The sequence below is a fragment of the Varanus komodoensis genome, unplaced genomic scaffold, assembly GCF_004798865.1.
Source record: "Varanus komodoensis strain SLA01 unplaced genomic scaffold, ASM479886v1 scaffold24, whole genome shotgun sequence".
Taxonomy (NCBI): Eukaryota; Metazoa; Chordata; class Lepidosauria; order Squamata; family Varanidae; genus Varanus; species Varanus komodoensis.
Genome location: NW_025335641.1, coordinates 267211 through 276073, shown reverse-complemented (window position 1 = coordinate 276073; position 8863 = coordinate 267211). Strand labels below are relative to the sequence as shown.

The following is an 8863-nucleotide window of genomic DNA, read 5'->3' as shown; positions in this document are numbered from 1 at the left end:
GCTTGGAGTTGTCCCGCCACCACCCGCTCCAACACCTTGCCCAGAAACGGGATGTTGGCCACTGGTCTATAATTAGTGGCCATCTCTGGATCCAGTGACGCTTTCTTCAGGACCGGTCGGACTACCGCCTCCTTTAAAGGGGCAGGTACCCGACCCTCCCTCAGAGAAGCGTTAACCACTTCCAAGATCCAGATCCCAATCCGTGCTTGGAATAATTTATTAACCAAGACGGGCAAGGGTCCAATAGGCAAGTGGTGGGACGTACTCGTCCAAGCACCTTGTCCACATCATCAGGCCGCGATAACTGAAATTCATCCATTAATTTTGGACCAGACGGCGACATTGGTATCTCCCCAGAAACCTCTGAGTCACTAGTAGAGTCTAGCTCATGACAAATCTGAGCGGTTTTCTCCCTGAAATGCTTGGCAAAGTCGTCACAGCGGGCCTTCGTGGGTAGAACCAGATCTTTCTTAGGGCCAGGGCAGACCAGGCCTTGTACCACTCGAAAAAGCTCTGCTGGACGGCATTTTGAGGAGGCAATGGAAACGGAAAAGAATTTCTTTTTCGCCGCCCTCACCACCACAGCATAGGCCAGATAATGGGCTCTTAAGTGTGTTCAGTCAGATTCTTGATCCTCCCAGAGTACAGGACAGGGAAAGTTACAGAAGTCAAGTTTCAACTAAACATCAGAAGAACTTTCTGTTAGAGCAATATGACAATGAAACTAATTACCTAGGGAAAATATGGGCTCTCCCATATTAGAGGCATTCGAGATACAGCTGGATAGCCATCTGAGAGGCATGGTTTACCTTGGAGTCCTATAGAGTCCTAATGGCCCTCTGGCCCCTTCAGACTCTACTATTCAGACTATGATTCTATGAGTCTATGATTTTATGAATACCATAGGTACCTAAGCTGTTGCTGTTCAGCTTCCATCTGTCAGGTAAAACATGAGAGGCTGTAGATGAAACAGTAGTCTCCTGTAATGGCTGATTATCTTGGGACTGGAAATCTCCAGCATTCTTATGTTGTCAAAATGATGGCAACAGAACATCCAAAATGGTGCCATTAGAAACAGTTATACTTGATCCCCTAAACTTTGTTAGGAGAGGCAATGGCAGAAAAGAACACAACCACCCCCAAACCATTAAACATCACAAGCCTTGTGTCCCACTGCTTTTGGACATGGGTCTTGTGCCAAGGCTCAGCTTTGTATTTGGAAAGGTCACAAATAGGTCTACTTTACTCTTTCAAAACAGTTAACTATCTGCTGAAAAGCCTGCAGATGAAGCACCCACCTTCATTTGAATTGCTATTTAACTAAGTCAGGTCTATCTAATTTAACTTTACTACCCATGTCTGGCTTTGATCAAGGGAAGATTTTCCCTTGTTCTTCTCAAGACTTTCAAAGCTGCCCTGTGCATGGTACATGATTTTGTGCCCGTTTGTGAAGACCTTTGCTGACATGCTATGCTATACATCTTATTTATTGCATCTTAACACATACAGCCTGTTTATCTGTCCTTGAAAGGTTATTAGTGCCAACTTAATGGCCTTAAGTCCCAGACAAGGACTTTACTTGTTCTTTGACTATTTTTGTTCAGGTTACCCTGGACTCTATAGATTTCCAAAGAGAACAGCATCTGTTGGAAGAATCCAGAGAGCCACTAGGTCCAACTGTGCTACTCTATGATTCTGTGTTGTAATATGATACTGTTGGACTGAGTCAGTGATGCTCTTCTAGCCAACCTATGGCATCACCATCCATAGTCAACAAGATGTATGAATGGAAGCAGTCACAACTGCATGGTCAGCAGGACTGAGATTCCGAATGGGACCTTGAGACAGAGATTTTATTTAATTCATTTCAACCTTTTATAGACCATCACAAAAGGCTCTTGGCTTTCTGGACAGTTTACAACACTTAAAATACAATAAAACAAAGGTAGGGCATTGTGGGAGACCAGGCAGAAGCTCAGGCCTTTAAAAGTGGACACTGCCCAGTAAAGTGGAAATGGGGCGGCAGGTTTTGAAGGAGAGGAGGAACAGCTACTGCCTTGCCCTTCCCTGCCCCATGTGGTGGCTTTAGGAGAGATAAGCTGCCGAGTTAGCGGGCTTGCAATGCTCTTGCAGGCTGGCCTTTCAACAGCAGAAGCCACCCTGTTAGAACCTCAGTTACTGAAAGAAAACTTTCTGGGGAGAAGCCCCTAAATCGGGTTCAACTATAATTCCTGACATGTGCTGAGATGTACTATCAAGCTTACTGAGTTAATTTGCCTTGTATCTATGAAATGCCAATAAAGATCTGCTTGTAAAGAAACTGCTGTTTTGGAGCCTAAGTGCAATAAGGGGAGAGCCAGGATCATGACACAAGGTACCTGGATCAGCACATACCTGCGCTGAGCAATCTGTGCTTGGAACAAAGCAAAAGTCTTTGGAAGTGGTCTATAGTGTGGAAACACCCCAACAAACTGCTTCCTGACTTGATCCTAGGTAGCCTTTTAGTTGTATGGATTTCATCCTTTCCTCCTGTGCCACTTTTTTCTAAGTGTACAAGTTATACCCTCTTCTCCGTAGGTCCAGCACTAGCTCACAGCATTCCAGTCTGTGTTTCCAGAGAACGCTTCTGCATATTTACAATGAAACCAGGCACCTTGAGTCACTCCAGGGTGTTCTGCGCTTCTTGCAAGTTTTCCATCCAGGTTCAGGAATGGATTAGGTTATCATCCAGTTGGAGGATCATATACATTGCCTAAAGCAGGCTACCAGGGCCACAGAATTTTCATAAATGCAGTGGTGCTGTATTTTCAGGCAGTGCTGAAGTCAGTTTGAAGGACACAGTCTTGCCCAAGAATGACTGATGGTTGATATATGCAATTACCCCTCTCAAAGGTCTTTGGATGTAAAGAAGTTGCCCAAGGTTGTAATAATGGATTTGGGAGAGTTTTCATCCTAACCTGCCTTTTGCAGGATGAGTTTGTTCATCCATTTGAGATCCAGGATACAGCATACACTTCCATTTTCTTGGACAGAACCCTGCTTCTTTCATGCCTCGGAAATTGCCTCTATGGACTGAATGTTTGCTTGTTAGAATGTGCAATGTTTTGCCAGAGGAGAGGAAGTGTAGATTTGGGGATTGCCCAGAAGGGTATTTATTTTGGAGGGGGTTCCAAAAAGGTAAACTAACTTAAAAGCACAGCTGTGGGTTACCAACCTCAAGGCTCATATAACCAAAGTTGTGAACTGGAGAAGTCTGCCCACTGCAGGGCCTCTGAGACCCGATAAGCCTGGCAACAAGCAGAATTCATAAAAACAGAAGCTGGACTGAGTTCCCATCTGCTTCATGGTTTATGGCAAGGGCTTCTTGTCCTTGCTCTCAACTATTTTCTTTTTTCCATCCACATTAATTCCACTATTTCTAGGTCTTGAGTACAAATGTATACAGCTCCAGCAAATGCAGAATTGTGTATGCTTTGAAAATAGTAGTGTTCCAAGCCCTTATGGAGTGTCACCTCCACCCACTTGACACAGGTATCTTGTGTCACTTTCATTTCATCTGATGGAATACTTGCATCAACCAATGCCACATTAATCTGTTCCATGATCTCTTTGCATAGCAAACAGAATTTAAATGCCAGCAGACTGTCTTTCATATATCCTTGAACTGAATGGGCAATGGCATTGAAGAGATCCTAGGATTTTTCTGTGGAAATGCAAGTTTTGATCCTTCTGGAGAGGGGAGTCCCTTTTCAGTGTGGGTGTCAACCAAAAGTGCCACACATCTTCCTGAGAAGAATTTGGAATAGCTCAGTATGGACAATTTGGGTAACTTCAAGAGCCACCTGGTTCATTTTCTCTCCCGAAGCTTGCTGTTCCTTTTGTTCAGATACACAGGGGTATCAGAAATGCCTTAGCACAATTGCCCTCAGGCATCTGCCCTGCAGACGTATTCAAGAGTAAACAGTGCTTTTGTTTGAGCACCCTAGTTTCCCACATGTAAGCTTGTTTCACATGGCTCTCTTGCACTCCCTATCAGGTGATCTTGGCTCTGAGGAGTTGGATTGTCTTAAAGAATTGCTCCATGACTGGCAAACAGGTTGTGTCTGCATTCAGATTTACTTTTATTTTTTTCTTAGGGTGGGGGGGGAGGGTAATCTGGCTCTCTTCATGTAGCTGCAGTTAAAGCTCCCCTCACCTTCTTGGCAACTTCGGTTTTCACCCACCTGAGAAACACCAGGTGAATTCCTTCTCCATTGAAATCAGGGTTAATAGTATTGTTTGGGAAGGAGCATCCACTTATCTGCTCCATTGCCACTGGTGCCTTCTGAAATGCTGAGCTACCCATTGCTCTAACCTGTTGCTGTTCTTACTACAGCTACCTGGTGCTCTTACACCAACTTTGTCACACTGGATGGAAAGGAAAGAGTGACTGATGTTTATTGTGGTAGACCCTACTGGTCTATCCTTTCAGAAAAACAGGCAAAAGGAATCCAGTGTCCTCTGGTTGTAGCTCTAGGCCCCAACTGGAAAAAGTAAAAACATCTTCCTACAGCCTACGTAGCTGCATAGGAAGACCACCCTATTCAAAATTAATCTGTGTTGAGTGCCAATGGGGAAATCAGCAAGAATAAATGCAGTGAGAATGAAGCTCATTTGTCTGCAAGTAGGCAGGATCAGTAGGAGATCTAGTAGGCAAGATGTCAGCCCTGCCAACTGACTGGCATACAAGGGGCTAACCCTCCAAGAGTCTTGAGAAACTGGTTATTTCTATTTTGGAATTTTACACATGAATTTGACTATGGCTTAAAATATCTACAGTCTTGCTTCAGAGCAAATTTTTGAACCTTGCTAAAAGACTACCCTATCCAAGGTGAATTTCAAAGGTTCACTCCAAAACATAACATCAATTTATCAATTTAAATGCATTTGTCATACAGTGTTAAAGGAAAACCATTTTTCTGAATATTCTTTTAATGAGCATTTAAAAAACAGGGTTCTCTAATTATTAAAGGCCAAATAAATATAGCGATCTTCCATTAACAGATACTGGCAGGGTGGGGATAATTCAGTGATTCACCCTCTCCTCGCAGACCCGTATTAGTTTCTTAGGCTCCCCAATATCCTGGAGCAGGTTGGTGGCCATAAGGGTCTATAGAGACGAAACTGCTAAAAATACTCCTGCTTCACCAATGAAAGCCTTCAACTGATGCAAAGACATGAGCTATATTACATCATTAATTCATGAAAAGTTAACAATTCAGGAGCATTAGCACTTATATTTCTTTCTTTACTTGCAAGTAGAAGCAATAGTAAATTTAAATTCCAGAACCTAATAGCAATGAATATTATGCATTACCAAAGTCTTCCAAAGTTTTCAAAATAAGCTAAGAACAAAACTAGTGTTCTGCAGTTGGGCAAGATGTGCAATATCCTTCCAAAACAAAATTATGAAAAAATAGTATTATTGAGAAAGCCAGGGTGAGGCCACAAAATTTAAACCTTGAGACTTAAAGTCATAAAAGCCTAAGCCTAAGAATGAATATAAGCTCTGAAAGTACTGTGGTCAAAGACATTTGCTTTCTAATAAGTGGCTAAAGCAGCAACTGGGAATTTTTGCAATATGTACAGTACTTTGGAAGTAGAGCTACAAAAAAATCACTAGAGAAATGAATGCTCAAAAATGTATTGAACATACTTTAATCATACAAACATTGTATTACTTACTGAAATAGCAATGAAAACTCTTCATTTCAGATTACATGAAATTCCTTACTGAGTATGGCTATTTTCTATGAAATATATTCATGGGATAGATATGCTAAAAGCATGCTAGCTTATTTGAAAGTTTTCAGTAAATACTTACTGTACAGACTCAGGTGTGCCAGTTAACATGCAAGATCTTTCAGGCAGCCCTCCACTATCTATAAAATGGAAACAGTTTAGTATGAATACCAGTAATCAAACCAGCAAGTAAAAGTTCTGCATTAAAGTTTATTTCCACAACAGTTGTTCAAAGTGTGTTACATTTTAACCCATTACTCCCCTCTATAGCTTATTTTGCATATTTATACATATTTCACACATACTGGAAACTCATTTAAGACCACTGGTCCAATTATTTGCAACATTAATCACTAGCATTCTATACATGTAGCTAACGATGGCACAGGAGAGTAAACAATTACCAGGTGCAATCTGTATTTTGCATCCAGATTCTTGTTGTATGCGAGAGATCTGTTCTCCTCCCCTGCCAATTACTTCAAAAATAAAAAAAGCAATTATTAGAAATAGAAAAAAGCACTATCATTTCACTAATAGTGTCTCTTACATCTTTTATTTTATTGTGGTAAGTTTACATTACTTACTGAATCCAACCATTCCATCAGGAACTTTGTATTCTTCTGTCATTACAGACCTGAAATACGATAAAAATTAACATTTGCACCTGTTCTAATATTTTTCTTATATTATTAGAAGGCATTCTAATAATATTTCTTCTAATATTATATTATATTATTATATTATTCTAATATTATTAGAAGGCATTCACAATTTGTACTAATTTGAAAAATTAATGTATATATTTCATGAAAAAATTAAAAAAACTACTGTTTAACTTGTATACCAAAAGATGCAAGTTTCCCATTGGTCTCATTTCTTGCTCTTAAGTTCAGCATTAACTATATTGATCTAAGATTGCTGCATGCAATTACTTCTGTTAATCAGACAAAAGACTGAAGTATCTATTGCAGGACACTGCTACAGCAATGCAAGTTTGAATAGTCCGTCACAAGGAGTGACTGCTTTACATGAGCTTTGTTTGATGAAGGGAGTATATTATTTGTACTGAAAGAGACAGTGATCTGTCTGCATCAAGAATAGGTAATATGTTTTGGACTCTAACACCTATAATACCTCACCAGTGGCCCTGCTGGATGAAACTGATGGTATCTGGAGTTTAAAACCGCTAGAGAACATCAATTTCCCTACCTCTGCTTTGGAACACTCTAGACCAGGGGTTGGCAACCTTTAACACTCAAAGAGCCATCTGGACCCGTTTCCCACACAAAAGAAAACACTGGGAGCCACAAAACCCTTCTGACATCTAAAATGAAGATAACATTGCATATATCGTTTTTTACCTTAATGCTATGTATATCTTCATTATGATTTAGCTGCAGCTGTTGTTCAGTCGCTAAAAACTGTTATTTTTAATCTTACATTACAAACTAGTAGGACTCCTTTCATATATTTTAAATAGGAGAACAGCTTCCTGAAGAGTCAAAGTCAGTGCTAAAGGGCTGCATGCATAAACAGCAAACCCCGTAAGTTCATCAGCAGTAAAAGCAAATGAATCTACCCACGTATCATTAAATGTTTGGTTTTCTTCAGAAACTTTTCTTCGATTTATCCATGGTTGGCCTATGGGGGGGGGGGAGCTCAGTAAATCTTAGTGGGGTGCAGATCAGTGGCTGTGCCAGAGATATAGGTGTGTTTAGTGACTGATTAGCAGATAGACAGTCAAGTGCTATGAATTGTGACAGGTCCCAAGCACAGCTTTTAACATTCAGATGAAGGAGATTACATTGGGACAAAGAATCTTTTCAGCAGTGTTTTGTGTAATATGAGAGCCTGGAGGAAGCTTGTTTAAGCAGAGGAATGTAGTGATTTACTTAACTAGCTGATTTATTTAACTAGCTAGCCCTGCCTTCCTGAGTGGAGCTTTGAGCAAATCAGTGGCTGGGCCGGCCAGAGGGGTTCAAGGGGGGAGCCGCAGCAGAGGGGTTCAAGAGCCACGTGCGGCTCCGAAGCCGTGTGTTGCTGACCCCTGCACTAGACTGACTGGTATTTGGCTTGGAAGCAGGAGAGAGGAGCAACCAGATTCACTTAAATTACCAAAAGTCCAATTAAGGGAAATAATCTTAAATCCCTGGAAAGTAGTTTAATGCTTGCACAAAAGTACTTCTATTTATACCATACTTTGGTTGGCTTTTTGTGAAACATTAAAGGCAACTGAACATAAATATATTTGAACAAAGCTCTAAGTACCGTATTTTTCCATGTATAAGACACTACTTTTTCTTAAAAACATTTACTTAAAAATGAAAGTGCGTCTTATACACAGGAGGCCACACGCAGGGGGGCTGCGAGGCGCCATGGGGGTGGCGGTGGCGAGGCAGCGCATGTGTGCAGCAGCAACTTGTTCGCTGGAGATGGGTAGGAAAAGTGGGGGGCGTCCTATAATGGGGGCATCTTACAGACAGAAAAGTACGGTATTTCAATTATTGGGAATTGAGTGACTACCCTTTCTTCAACCACTTCCTTCTCGGAAGACTTTAAGTCTGCTCCTGAGAACAATTAAATCTGCAAGCCAATAATTTCAACATACTGATGGTTATAGTTATGTCTAATTTTCTGGTGGTTTATACATTTCCAGTTATTTTCAGCAACAGCCGGGGGTCAGTCTAGATGGCCTGGGAGACCCCTTCTGACTCGCTCTGTTTCTATGTTTCTATAACTGCACAATGACTGAAGCTTTTGTCCCATACATGTAGATGTCTCCGGGATGAAGAATAGCAACACATATCAAGCTGAAGAGGAAAAAAGATCCTACCTTTGCTGTTGATGCATGGGCGGTAACTGATTTCCAAATGCTAAAATGAGATATTATATAGTTGACAATTTTACCAAATGCTCTGCAATAAAGACAATGTACAATACTGCCTATCACATAAATATCATAAAAGTATTAAAGTGAAAATAGGTTTTATATGCAATTTCAATTAGTTTTGCCAATTATGCTTAACCTCCTAAGGGTACAAACCTATACCCAACAACCTGAGACTTAGCCCCACTGAACTCA

General features: G+C 40.9%; 1 protein-coding gene and 1 long non-coding RNA gene across 2 annotated transcripts in view; one reads left to right on the top strand and one right to left on the bottom strand.

Annotated features, from left to right (window-relative positions):
- Window positions 1-8863, top strand: part of FUBP1 (far upstream element binding protein 1) — a 43203-nt gene that overhangs the window by 6333 nt on the left and 28007 nt on the right. The gene's annotated exons all lie outside the window — the stretch shown is intronic.
- LOC123024553 lies at window positions 561-8857 on the bottom strand. Its single transcript, XR_006414944.1, has 4 exons — window positions 8615-8857; window positions 6366-6415; window positions 6186-6257; window positions 561-5921 (listed from the first exon to the last, which is right to left on the bottom strand). It is a non-coding gene; the product is annotated as an uncharacterized LOC123024553 (long non-coding RNA).